At 58.1% G+C, this 13,947-nt stretch overlaps 1 long non-coding RNA gene across 1 annotated transcript; it reads right to left on the reverse strand.

Moving 5' to 3' along the window:
* Positions 1-2,851: 2,851 nt before the first annotated feature.
* On the reverse strand, positions 2,852-12,499 carry LOC129077356 (uncharacterized). The gene is made up of 3 exons (XR_008529821.1): positions 12,430-12,499; positions 12,259-12,321; positions 2,852-2,897 (listed from the first exon to the last, which is right to left on the reverse strand). It is a non-coding gene; the product is annotated as an uncharacterized LOC129077356 (long non-coding RNA).
* Positions 12,500-13,947: the final 1,448 nt, after the last annotated feature.

Consider the following 13,947-nt stretch of genomic DNA (forward strand, 5'->3'; position numbering starts at 1 on the left):
CACGCACATCACCGGACGCGCCGTCGAGCCCGGGAGGTGGGATTCTACGTGGCCGTGTCAGCGGCGCCCGGCTCACACTTCCTGCCGTGGAGACGCGTCTGTGACGCCCCCGTTCAAGGCCTCTGCCGCTGCGTGTGCGTCCACAGGCTGTGTTAGGACACACGTCGAAACGCCAACACGGCTACCCTGAGCGGTGCGGTTACGCATGACTTTTACATTTATATTTCACTCTTACTTGTCCGCAGTTGAAAGTTTTTTCTTTAATAAGCACGGGTTTGAGGTAGCATTTTGACATGTTAAAAACCTGTGGCGGGGGGAAAACTATATTGTTAAAGAAGAAAAAACCATTTCAAGTGAGGTTACTATCGCTTCATTAGCCATTTCCCATGCTTTTGAATATTCTGAGAGTTTTAAAATTGGTTGGCTTAGAAATCATTATAAACTTATTTTTGTGAAATAACAGGTATGTGCTGATATTTTTTTCCCTACACAAAAAACACAGACGTCATAATTAAAGACAAAATTGAAAAGTTATCCGATGGAAACATACACACTAGCCTGGGTCCTCGGGGTGTAAGGAAATGCTTTCTCCTCCTCGTCGGACAAGAAAGCAAAGATGACCCCCTTCCGGCTCCTGACGGGTGTGTCAGCCCCCGGCAGGGGGTTGGCGCGAGGGAAACCTGTGCGCGTTTTGCCCGCTGGCCGCCCCGGGCTGGCACCGGCACCGCCGCCAAGGCCAAGTGGCGGGCGGCGGCTTCCGTGAGGGCGGCCGCCCGCCGTGGGCACCCCCCAGGCCCCCCGGGCGTCCCCCTCCCGCGAGGGCCGGCCAGGCCTGCGCTTCGCAGAGAGAGCAAGGCGCTCACCTACAGCCCTTAACAGCCTCCCCCAACCAGGCGGGCGCCTGGCGTCAGGACGGGCGACAGGAAGCCCCCGCTGCAGGGGCCGCCTCAGAAGTGCGCTTGCCGCTTCCCGGGACTCGGACTCGGGGTGGGGACGCCCAGCAGACACACTCGGCTGCAAATGAAGAGGGACAGCATCCAGGGCAGCGCCCCGCTGGGCCGGGGGGGGCGCTGGGGGGCTGTATTTCTTTTCCTCCCGAATCATCCACAGTCCTCTGTGATGAGCCCGCATTATTTTTATAATCATTTTTAAAGCCATCAGAAACAAGGTTTTACCCAAACGTTCATTTCCCTTGGAGGCTTCGGGCTGCAGGGCTCACCAGGAGGCGGGTGGGCGGGGTGTGGAGGCCACCGAGCAGCTGGGGCCCGAAGGCGGGGGTGGGGGCGCGGGGCTGTGACGGCAGGTCGGGGCGCACAGGCGCCGGTGGTTCTGGAAGCCTCGTCTCCCGGCTTCCTGCTCTATGGCCTACACTGAACTGGCTGGCACTTGAGGCCACAGCTTCCAAGTGCCTGCAACAAGCTTTTCCGCGTCGAGCCCTCTCTTTACAGCCTCCGAACGGCAGGGATTCACGATGAAGCTGCCGGCCCCCAAATCCTGGCCGGCTCCGCGCCCCCTTGGTCCCTGCCAGGCTGCTGCAACGTTCCAGGTCCTTTTGCTTCAGCTCCCGAGGGGCTGTGCAGTAAGACTGGGGACACTGAGTGGCGGCACGGGACATGTCCCCTACAGAAAGCTTTGAGTCACGTGAGTCACGCGCAGGGTGGGGCGCGGGCAGCGGCAAATGGCGCGCCTGCCGCGTCCCGTTGCAGAGATCCTGCCTTGAATCTGGGCTGCTCCTTTCCCCGTGAACGTGGGGGAAAGAAGAGATTCCACACAAAAAGAAACCACGGTGAATATAATAATTTTCATTTCCCTTATAAAAATTAAGATGTATATAAAGAGAGGAACCAACTAAAGGCCTTTGAAAATACACATTTTAAGGCCAAGAATCTCAACCCTTTCTCTCGCCCTCTGTCACTGGGCACGGGCGGCTCCCACATCTGTCACAGCTGCGACCTCACTCAGGTGAGGCGCCTAGTGACCTGGCGCCCTCCAGGGGCTGGGGGCGGGCGTGTCCGCTCCCCCTTCCCCCACCGCCCGCTGTCTGGGGAGCCCACAGCTCGGGCGGCGTTCACGGGTGCCCTCCAGCTCCTGTCTTCTCCCGCCGTCCCTCCACGGCACAGCCCCCTCCGTGACCACACGCGTGACTGCATGTGGTCTGGGCAGAGCGCCGGCCCACATGGGTGCCCCGGGGCTCCAGCCGCCCCTGGCCCTGGAGGGGGGAGACGCTGAGAGCAAGCCCGTCGCCCCTGGTGTCTCTCAGGGCCTTGTCCACAGGTGACCAGGACATCGCGGGGAGCCTTCAGACTCAGGGAAAACGGGGGCAGGCTCCCCCGTCAGGCGACACTGAAAACCCAGGATAAAACGAGAAACGGCCCTTTAACATCAAAGGGGCCTGTGTCTGACCCACTTCCGTTGCAGAATTACACAGAGCAGCTTGGACAAGAGCATTTACTAAAATTCAGTTCAAGGTTACAGAGGACCGAAGTACAAAAATAAGGGTTTCCGTGAAAAAGGAGCACACAGGCAGGTCTGGCGCAGCCGCAAGGCGCGCGGGAAGACCCAGGCGAGGCCGCGGCGGGCTACGGCTCCTTCCGCGGGCCACAGGCGCGCAAGCCTCGCCAGAGATTGGAGACTGAGGTCTTTAAAACTCCTGAAAGGCACAGTCGAGCTCCCTCTCAACCAAGATGCACGGGAAGAAGGCCTGGGAAGTGCCGGCCGTCTGCAGGCGCTCCGGGCATGGCGGCGGCGCCGGGCGGCCTGGACGAGGCACGGGTCCGCGCCCACCTCCATCCGTGGGAGGTTTACGTTCGCTGCCACACGGAGGCTCCCAGCCCGAGCTGCAAGGTCCCTTCTCCGGCTCACATCTTCTAGGGACTCTCGGTGTGGTTGAAATGTCCCTGAAATGATAAAAGAGCGCGTGTAGGCATTAACCTTCGCCGCCTGAGCTCCCCAGCCGCCACCGTGCGCCCAGCGACACGCAGCGCTGCACGCGGAGCACCTGGCCACCTGGAGAGGGAGGCCTCCCCTCGGAGGCACACGCGTGCAGGGCGCACCGCGGGGACTGCGGCTGGCCCGGGCCACCGTGATCGAGCCTGCGTTGTGATAGGACTAACCACTCTGATCTGATGGTTTCCTGGTGCGTGTGAACACTGTTTACACGACACCACAGCCGAGTAAGTGTGTGATAATAGCGCTACATCTAAAAATGCGTGTGTCTTAATTAAAAATACGTTATTGATAAAAATGCCATCCGTCACCTGAGCCTTCAGCGAGTCTGTCCTTTCGCTGGTGCAGGGTCTGACCTCCGACCCGTAACAAACCCGCACCGGCGGCGGCCGGCGCCCCCGTGAGCACAAGGAGGGCTGCCGGCAGCGAGGGAGTCGAGGGCGCCCCCGCGGTGGCCACAAACGCCAGCCCCCCGCCGTCCCCAAGTGCGGGGCCTCGGGTGCGCGGCCAGCGCCGTCCTTTCCTCAGCAGCCCCTGCGGCTCAGCGATTCCCGCCACTCCCTCCGCCGCCTCCGGGCCGAGGGGCCGCTGTCCTCCTCCCGCCGCACGTCCACCCCGCCCGCCACGGCCGTCCCCGACGGCGGTCGCCACGGTTGGCCGGCAGGAGCCCGTGTGTAACGGGGGGTCTCTACGACAAACACCTCTGGGCGCCCGTGCAGATGTCACCAACATTACACGCTTGCCCAGACCCCTCCCTGCCTCTGGGGTCCCCACCGGCAGTGGGCTGTGCCCACAGACAGGGAGCGCAGGACGGGGCTGTTTATGCAGAGACCGGTCACCAAGGGGCAGAGGGGACCTGCAAGGGGCAGTGCTGGGCCGGGCCAAAGGGACGGGGGCAGGACGGCCACTGGGGCCCACGAGGAGGGCGTGTCACGCACCGCTGGCTCCGTGAGAGGAGGCGCAGCGTCTACCAGGGGCACAGCCAAGCACCGCCCTCCGGCTCCGATCTCCTGCCGCTGCCCCCACACCCTGGTGGCCAAGCCCAGAGGGAATCCAGGGGCCCAGGTGTGGACACAGTGTCGGCCTCTGGGGCCGACGAGCAGCGGGTGGAGCAAGGACCAGCGGGGCAGACAGGGGAGGGCGCCAGACAGGGCCGACCGGACAAAGGCTTTTCCTCGGCTGCGCGACCCCGTCCGCAGAGCTCAAGGGGCATATTCCCACCACACAGAGGATATCACCAAAGAGATCGGAAGTTTTTAAAAATTATACAGGGATTCCGAAGTGAAGAGGTACACATAGCTGAAATGAAAAATGTACAAGAAGGCTCAACAGCACTTAAACAGAAAGATGAAACAACCAGTAAACATGTAATCAACTGAGATCATTCAGTTTTAAGAACAGGAAAAAAAAAAGATAAAGAAAAATGAACAGAGCCTCAGGGCCCCGCAAAACAGCATCACATGCATCGAGGAGAGAAGAGAGGGGGAGGGAAGGACCCGTTGGAGAAACAACAGCCAAACACCCCTCACGTTTGGTGAAAACCCAAATCTACACATCCGAGAAGCCCGGTGGCCTCCAACTAAGATAAACCCAAAGAGATTCACACCTAGACCCCAGGATCAAAGCGTCCTGAAACCATCCAGAGAGAAGGGGCACATCGCAGACGAGGGAGCCCGACAACAAGGTTGCGCAGCTGAGGTCTCATCAGCAATACGGAGTCAGAGGGCAGGGAAGCGACGCAGTCACCGTGCCGACGGGAAGCTGTCAACGGAGAGTTCTCCGTTCGGCAGCCTCGCAAGCCCTCCACGGGCGGGGGAGGGATCAAGACACCCCCACACAGACAGAAAGAGAACGCCTGCTGCTGGTCGACCCCCTGCAAGGCCCCCGAAGGGAGCCCTTCGGGCCAAAACTAGAGGACGCTGGACAGCGACTCAACGCCGCGTGAGGGAGTGACGTGAGCGGGACCCCGCTCACCACTTGTCACCGGTGAACGGGCCTGTGCTCACCCCCCACGCCACGGCCTTGGCGAGCGTTAGTTCTAGTAACCTGCCTGAGTTATTTCTTGGATTTCCTATGCATTCCATCATTTGGAAATAACCATTTAATGTTTTCCTCCCGATTCCACACCTACTGTGTCTTTTCTGTTTGTCCTCCTGTGCCGGCTAGGAACCTGAGCGCTCTCAGCGAAGGTGGCGGCGACGAGCGGGCTCGTCCCCCATTCTCCGGCGACCGCAAGGCTCCCGCGGAGGACGGTGCTGCCGGACCCTTATTGGGATAAACCCTCGGATTTCTGGCTTGCTAAGTTTTTCTCACCAATGGGGTCTGCAGGTAACTGAACCCTGTTTTTACGTTTATTAAAATGATTTCTTTTTACCTCGTTTGATGAGACAACGCAGTGTTTTTCTAACGTTGTCGGTCGTGTGTCCCTTCGCGCAGGGTTATGTTCAACCCGCGAAAGCGCCTCGCACGGCCGGCCCACACGCTCCCAGACGCCGTCGCCTCATTGTTCCCCAGATTTCACCCCAAGGCCCTCTAGCGCCCACCGTCCCGAACGAGAGGTCTGCTGCCGGTCAAACTGTTGTTCCTTTGTGGACAGCCAGTCGTTTCTCTCTAGCAGCTGTGCAGATTTTTCTGTCTTTAATGTCCTCCGGTTCCACCACGGAAAGTGTGGACACTCCAGGCCCGAGGGCCACGGCTCCTCAGGCGGCAAAGGACAGGCAGCGCCACGACCAGCGCGCCGGCCCGCCCGCGGCCCGAGGGAGAAACCCCCTGCTCCTGGGCCGCCCCACCCCGCGCCGGCAGGCGTGGATTCCGTTGCCCTGAACGGATGTTTAGCCTTCTCAGGAACACTTTTATTCTTTATTTACTATGTGGAAATATTCTACGTTTAAAATTGCACCTAAATGTTACCCTCACCCACACTATCACTGGTGAGTTTTATTTTTGCTGATTGGATGCTTTAATTTGCACGCCCTTAATTACTAGTGAGGCTGCACACCCACTCATCCTCACTGGCTGACTGGGTTTCCTTTCTCTTGCCAATTCATCTGCTCTGCCCAGCTATTTACCTGCCGCTTCCTATTTTGCATTTTGCAAAGGTTTTCCCTGCTTCATGACATGTTGTTAAATAGTGACGCGGAGTTTTGACATGCAACATGTCTTACTGCAGATAGTCGAATACATTAAACTAAACCCTGTGGGTTTACTACATTTTATAAATCCACCTGACTTCATAAATATCTTCTCCTCTACTTTCTAATGAAAATGTATACGTACTTTTGTTTTGGTTCTGCACATTTGGGCTCTTCCATCCCTCCTCCCAGGCTTTTGCACGAGGCAGGGTCTACTTCACTGTCCCTCACGCTGGGCGGCGCCGCACGGCCGGCCGGACTTGGGGAACGCTGTGCGCCTCCGCCAGCTCGGCAACGGTCTCCTCTGCGGGTACCAGGCTGCCACACGCGTGCGTTTGAGGCCCTTGCTTTTGTTCATTGGCCCACGGGCCAGTTCCCGGGGCCAATAACAGAGCAACTTAATTGTCACAGCTTCGCCATATAGCCCGGCATCACGGGGGATCTCCCTCACCTTGCGCGTCTGCTTTGGAAGGACTGGCTGGCTGTCTTCGGTTCTAGGAGTTGCTCAGCCATTGCCTTTTCAAACCTTCTCAGGGTCCTTCCCTCGGCGGCTCCTTCCCTCTGCATTTCCTCGTCGGCCTCTCCCTCCTCCCTCCGCAGGGGCCTGCCACACCTTCATGCCTTCCATCTCTTGATGTTATTTTGGAAAATTTCTCCAGATCAGTCTTCTAATTCACAAAACCTGTCTTCAACTGAGTCTCACCTGACTTTTTTTCCCTTTAACTTCAACAACTATACCATTCACTTTCAGAAGTTCTTTTTTTTTTTAACCCTCCAATTACTTTTTCTTCATCTGTCTTCTCTCATTATGACTCTATTTCTTCTCCAATCACGTTTAATACTTACCTTTGTGAGCCTCAGTTTCTTTTGTTATTTCAGGCCCTCGGAGGGTTGTATTCTCCTGTTGTCGGAGGCCCTGAGCCCCACCCCACCAGTGGCACAGCCGTGTGCCTTCTCCGCAGCGCGTTTGGCGCCAGGGAAGACCTTCAGGGCTTCCCTGTTTGCGTCTGTTCTTACGTCACTGCTTTGGCTTTTGGGTCTGGGCTGCTCAGATAAAACAAAACTGCAGCCCACACGCGCGCGAGGCCAGTGTTTTAGTTTCTGACCCCCTGTGAGGCGCAGGCAGATCTTGAAGGCTCTGGACCTAACGCAGAGCCCAAATTCTAGCTCCCACGCCCTTGCTGGCCAAAGGCGCATCCATTCCTGGAAAGCAGAACTCTAGCCCCGGCCCTGGGCCCCATCCCAGGCCAAACCCGACGAAGGCCGAGGCGCAAGGACAGCCACAGGGATGGGCTTGCATCCACTGTTCTGGTCCTGTTCTCTCCCTTCACTCAGTGATTAACTGTGTATTCCCACCTTCCCCTGTGGCAGGAGGGGCCGCGTTAGCATTCGCTTCGGCTAACGTGCAAGCCCAACATGCACTTTCCTTAAAGCGCTAACTTCTCTTTTATTCCATTTCACCATCTCCTCATAGACTAACACTTTATTCCTGGAGAAAGAGGTTTTTGTTTTGTTTGTCTCATCAGCTGCAGGCGCTCTCCTCCTCCAGAGCTGAGGAGGGATCCAAATTAGGGAACATGTTTCACTGACACTGTTTTTCTGGCATCCCCCGTCCAGAGGCACATGTACTATCAGAAGCTCAAGCTGAAGGCTTTGTAGGCGAGGCCGCTCAGACGCATCTGTTTTGGGGTTCAGTTTTGCTGCGCTGGCACAGCCGAGGCCTCCCTGCGTCCGGCCTCTCCGGCTGGCCCCGTAGGTCAGAGCGACGCAGCCCTGCATGCAGCCAGGGCAGGGAGCGGGGAGGGCCGGCCGGCGTGGCCTGGCCTCTGCATCCACCTCGGCCTCGCGCCGGCAGGCCCCCCACCGAACCCTCGCGGACCGCCCTGCCCTTACCGCGAGCTCGAGGGGCTGAACCGGTGAACTCCAGGGCCCTGACAGCCGGAGGCAGGTGGGAGGCGCACAGAGCGCCACTCCGTTCTCACACCGCGATCGAGGAAGCCCTGGGGGCGCCTCCTGGCCACGCTTCCTCCTCTCGGGACCGAGTCTGAGGGGTCGACAAGAACTAGCTGTTCCCGGAACGGCCCGCAGAGCGAACCACTCTTCCTTCATCGATCTCTCTCCGCTGGTGCCGGAACATGCGTTTCCCTGACTGGCCTCCGTCCCGGCTGCACCCGGGCCTGCGGCACGGGGCGCAGGCGGGCGCCGGGAAGGGCAGCCTTGCCTCCGCCGGGCCTGGCTCCGCTCCCGCCCCACGGCGGTGTTTCCAGATGCTGCAGGTGTGCGAAGCCATCACCGATGAGACAGACAGGCAAACAGATAAAACAAATACTGTAAAGGTCACCCATTTGGAGATAAGAGAAGTGCCGGAAAATATATATCCATTTAGAGTCAGGGTGCTCACCCTGCTTGCGCCCTTCCTGCGCCCCAACAGGGCACAGCGAGCCCGACGCCCTCCCTTGGCCTCTGCTCCTGCTCCTGCGGCGCCCCTCCCCCTCTGCCAGGCCTGCAGGCAGGCGGCGTGGAAAAGCGAATGTCACCCAGGCTTCTCAGGGCTCCTCCCTGAGTTGCTGCCCTGGGCTCAAGTGAACAGGCTGGTGTCCAAGATCGATTTGTTAGGGACTGGGGGTGGGGGAGCTCATCTGTAATACCAAAAATCACAGTGTCCGTATTGGTTTTCAATTTGGGCAATAAAACCCACTAGCACCAGATAAAGGGGCGCAAAGGAACACCGGTGATGGGCAACAGCAAAGGGCGCGACAGCTGCGGGTCTGCCGCCCGCCCCCCACACCCCGCTGTGACTCACAGCGCGGCTGGCTGCCCGCGCTCCGAAACCCTGCCGCGAGGGGGGCATGGAGGCCAGAGGCCGGTTTAAAACCACAGTCCTTCCCTTTCCCAGGAGAACGTGTCCACTCATCAGAAGACGGAGCCCCATCGAGGTGTTTCCAACCCAGGGAATCTCGCGTGGGATTCACGCTCGCAAAGGCTAAAGGAAAGCCACACAGGGCGGGGCCGGGGGCCCAAAGATCCCCACTTAGGAGGCCCCGCCCTCACACTGGGAGGACCAGCAGGCGCTGGGACCCCGGAGGGAGGCACTGAGAGGCCGCCCCTGGGGAAGGGGTGGGAGCAGCACCCTGGCCGCGGCCCCTCCCACCCTGCACGGGGCCCAGTGCCAGAAACCAGAGCGAGGGGGTCCCGAAGGGCAGTCTCCCCGCCACTGAGCAGGGGAGACGGAGCCGGGAGAGGGTGCTGGGAGGAGCCAGGCCCCTGACTGTCACGCTGACCGCCACCCTGACCCAGGGAAGTCCGAGGGTGGCCCCCTCCCCGAGGGACTCCTGCGTGCGAGTGTCAGAGGCCGGAACCCCCGGAAAACCAGGGGCTGAGAACACGGCGCCTTCACGTCCGCCAGCACGCCGACCTGCTGCTCCCCCTGGTGTTCGGTCTCACAGCGCCACCCTCTTCCATGTACCTTTAGGATTATTCTGGAGAGCCTGGGCAGCCCGGTCAGGTTTCACCTAACGGGTCTGAATTCACAAAGAACGGCGCGGTTCCCACGCCACACCCAGGGCCCTACCAGCAGAGCCAGCCCAAAGGAAGAAGCTGCTCCAGGGCCCGGCCGGCTCTGGAGCCCCTGTGGGCGGAGGGGAAGCCTGCCAGCGACGGCGACCGGGGCCCTGCTCCTGGACCCGCAGCCCAGGACGGCGCAGAGCGGAGCACAGCCGGGCCCGGGGGTCGCGGGGACACCCCAAACGCCCCACCGCAGGAGCTGAGGGTGGCTTCGTTCCAACTGTCAGAAACATGAGCAGGCGGGCTCAGGGTCCAGAGGAGGGGTTTCCAAACAATGACCCGTACCGCGAGGCAAGACGCGACAGCGACAGCGACAGCGACCTCTGTGGGGGACGTACCGGCAAGCACCCGAAAGGCGACCGCTGCCGCGGTGGGCGAGAACGGACTGGACAGGAAGAGGCCGCCGTGGCACCCCGGGAACGAGTCGGGGAAGGCCGATGGGAAAGCCTTGCCTTCCTGAGACACGACGCACGACAAAAATGAGGACGAGCTTAGGAACAGGCGGAGGGGGGGGACCCGGGCGCCAAGCTGAGGCGGCCCCAGGGAATTCAGGGCGGGACGGATCAGTCCGCTGACGCCCGCGGGTCAGACACTCCAGGGAGCTGGGATGTGAAGGGACCGCTGGGGAAGAGCACCAAATAAGCTGAGACGCACACGCAAGATTCCGCTAGGAGTCCCGCACTAGCCACCCCGGGGGGCCGGGGGGCCGCCGCCAGGGCGGGAGGCCCGCGCGCGGAGCGGCGCCTGATGAAGCCGTCTGACACGCGGGGCGCTGCCCGCCGGCGATCTGTGTTAAGCGCCGCTCCCTGGGATCCGCGGCGCTAAAAATACTATTTGCTTTTTATTTAACACTGAACTTTCAATGTTGTAGAGTACAAAAATAGTGTCTTATTATTTTAAAAGCTTAGGAGGGAAACTGGCCACATTATTAGAAGAAGAAGATATATGCAGCTATCGCCTGTTCAAATGTCAGAGGTGCGACTTTTCAAACTCACATTTCAATCTTTATTTACATTAGACTTTTAGAAATAGCGGGTGTAAATATTAAATCTCCCAAGCCTGGGTGAAATTTTATTGAAAATAACTACAAATAAAGAGGAACTGATTTTTTAAAGTCGGTTTCTGAAATTTAGATGAAAAAGAATATCAAGCATTAACAAAAAGTGATATATTTACATATCAATATAGGTCTTCTGCTCACAGACTCATTTCCTACGAAACAGAACAGAGGCTCGGGGAGCCACACAGGGAGGAAAAGCCCTCACCAAACAGGTACCGCTGTGCAAACAGGCTGCACCGGCCCAAAGGATCCAATCGGTTGCTCGAGCCAAATTTGTTTCCTGCAAGGCACTCGTGCCAGAACGCAGCCTCTGAGAGCGCGCAGGCCCACGCCCAGCCCTGGCGTGCGCGCCCCACGGGCCGGGTGGGAGAGGCACGTCCCGCAGCCACGGGAAAGACAGGAGTCAGCAGCAGCAACGCAGCGGCCCAGGGTGGGGCCCGCTTCTCACAGTGAACGCTGCTGTGCGCGGCTGGGTAGGTCGGCCGTCCCGGGAGCCGGCCTGAACGAGTAGGTCCAGGTGGGGCGTCTTTGGCCCCCGCCCCGCGCTGAGCTCCAGGACCGGCGCACATCTTCCTGGAGAGGCGCGCGCGGAAGCCGCGCGCGCCTCCCCGGGGTGACAGGCGGCGCTGTTTCCACACCTGTCGAAGGGCTTCTGACGGCCAGGGGTTCGCGGGGGCGACAACTGACCCCGTTTCAGTCCCTGGTCTAAGACGCCATTGCTGTGGCTGTAAAACACAGTCCTGCCATGTGTCGACTGGGGATCTAACTTGCTGACTCCATCTTTTGCTTACCAAAAACAGAACAATACAGTTGCCCTAAAAATCTTTAGGGGGCAACAGCAGAGATACACAGACACGCACCCCCCCCCCCACGCTCCTGGTTTCCATGTGGACATTAAACACAATTCCATTTTATGGCAATATTAAGATTCCAAATTTTAAATTGAAAACCCCAAGAATTACGGAGGTTATCAAAGATATATTAACTTGTTCTTAGAATAAGCTCAAAATTAATAACAGAGGCATTATTATGCTAATGCACGCCCGCCCTCCTCCCCGCTGCCTAGGCGGGAGGCGTAGAGCCTGGCCCAGGCAGCCTTAGACCCCCCTCCATCGGCATTAACGGTGCGAATGCTGCGTTTCTCCCGAAATCTGAGGTTTACGGGAAGTTTATGGAAGAGGGAAGAAAAGCTTAAACAGAGATAAGCAAAAACAACATCGATTCCCATCTGGACAATTAAATGAGGGCGGCCTCTCCCCCGCGTCCTGCCAAGATTCTGTGTTCACCGTGTCTGGTGGCCCGCTCCCTTCCCCAAATCCCACTTTTAAAAATTTTTTTAAATGTATTTGCAATTTCTATTTCCAACTTGAAGCTGGAAACAAATTAGCTTGCACCCCAGAAGAATGCTAGGTAAAGCTTAAATCAATCTGCACCACTTTATTTACACCCCTCAGACCTCAGAAACGTAATTGCCGTTTTTATTAACTTTGTTTTATGGATCTAATATTTAAGAACAAGTCTATGCTTTACAGGACAGGAGAAGGTTAAGGCACTTACAGACTCCCCTGCAATACATCTCGGGCAGGGCTGGGCTGCACTCCTTCCACCGCTCGGGGGGATCTAGTTAACAAATCACAGCCGCAGATGTATCAGAACAACGGTTATTGGCACTTTGTATTAAAATATTTAAGTGGGTTCCCGGCTGGTGTGGCAAGAACAGGAACCTACCCCTGCGCTCGGTGGCCCCGGGCCGCCGTCCAGCCTGGGTGCGGGCAGGCGGCCTCGGGCGGGCGCCTCTGGCTCCTCGCCGCCCTGGGACCCCCGGGCGCCGGCCGGCGTTGGGGGGCAGCCCCGCTGCTGCACAGCTGCGTCCACGCTCCTGCAGGGCCGCTTCTGGAACAGACAGAGCTTCGCTTGAGACGGCCCTGCACACCACACAGCACTCTAATTAAATCTGCTTTCTGCAAACTTCAGCTGCAAACGCAGACCCCTGTGGAGTGGGAAGAGTTTATAGGACATTTGAGGAGACGACTTTAAACCTCATCTTCAGGAATAACCACCATCAATTACATTTAACCTCATTATTTCCTGGATTGTCTGATATTTCCTTAGCTTTATAGATTTAAAATAGTCATTTTTAACAATTTGGGCAGAAACTCTTGCAATAAACTATTGTGACTGGTTTATTGATATTGAAAATGTACAAAACCTATAAATTTTGTTCAAGAAGCTAGCTCTATGCTTCAACACATCCTGCCTAGTATTTAGTGGCACGCTTTCTCGGCACAACAGGAGAAGTCCACGTGCAAATAATTCTTCTTAGAGACGCTGAAGGCCAGTTAACTTTATCCTGAGAGCTGTGCACATGGCCGTGATGACAGCCTCCAGGGCAGTCGGCGTTCCGTTTCCGCTTCCCCCAAAGGCAAGGCACGTTGCCAGCGCAATCCCGAAAGCTAAAGGGAACTCGCTCTTCCCCAAGCGCCAAGACCGAGTGCCTTGCGGGCCCCCCACCCTCGCTGGTAGAGTGGGACGTTGGGGCCCGGCCCGGCCCAGCAGTTCCTCGGCGCCCCGGCTGCCTGCAGGTGCCCCGCCCACGATACCCGTGGCTGCAGCTTCCTCGGTTACTGGGAAACTGCCATCATGACTTGTGCCAAGTTACTTATTATCCGTACTGTTATTTGTTATTTTCTAAATCGACGCCTTTCCGTTTATTGGATTTATTCAGCATAGGAACTTTCTAGCATAGGCTGAGCCTGCTAGCGCCGCAGTTCTCCGACGTGCCTTAGAACAGGCACCTAGAGGTGAAAATGAAAAACAGCAGGCTCCAAGCCCCTCCAGCCCCTTAGAACGATTTCTCGGCACAGGCGCTTGACCCCCCAGGTGGCGGGAGACAGGGGCGGCTACCCAGCCACCCGCCTCCCACAGCCCTTCCCAAAGGCAGGGCTCAAGGACAGGGAAGCTCTCAAAATCCACACAAACCACACCCTGAACAAAGCTTAACGGTGGAGACCCCCAAAACCTGAAAACGAGGCTGGTTAAAGAGAAACGCGGCCAATCAGAGTGTGGGTCCCGAGGCCCCCAGCCCACACCTGCCGGCCGGGCTCTGTGGTGAGCGAGAGCAGACGGGAACAGGGACGGCTGGAGGAGGGACACCAGCAGAGGGGTGAGAGCCACCCACCACAGCCACAAAAAGGTGAAGACAGCAGTGCGCGGGCCGGAGCACGTGCAGGGGAGGGCGGCGCCCTC

Source organism: Pteronotus mesoamericanus, unplaced genomic scaffold (genome assembly GCF_021234165.1).
Source record: "Pteronotus mesoamericanus isolate MK-2021 breed Mesoamerican mustached bat unplaced genomic scaffold, CSHL_Meso_final contig_657, whole genome shotgun sequence".
Classification (NCBI taxonomy): Eukaryota; Metazoa; Chordata; class Mammalia; order Chiroptera; family Mormoopidae; genus Pteronotus; species Pteronotus mesoamericanus.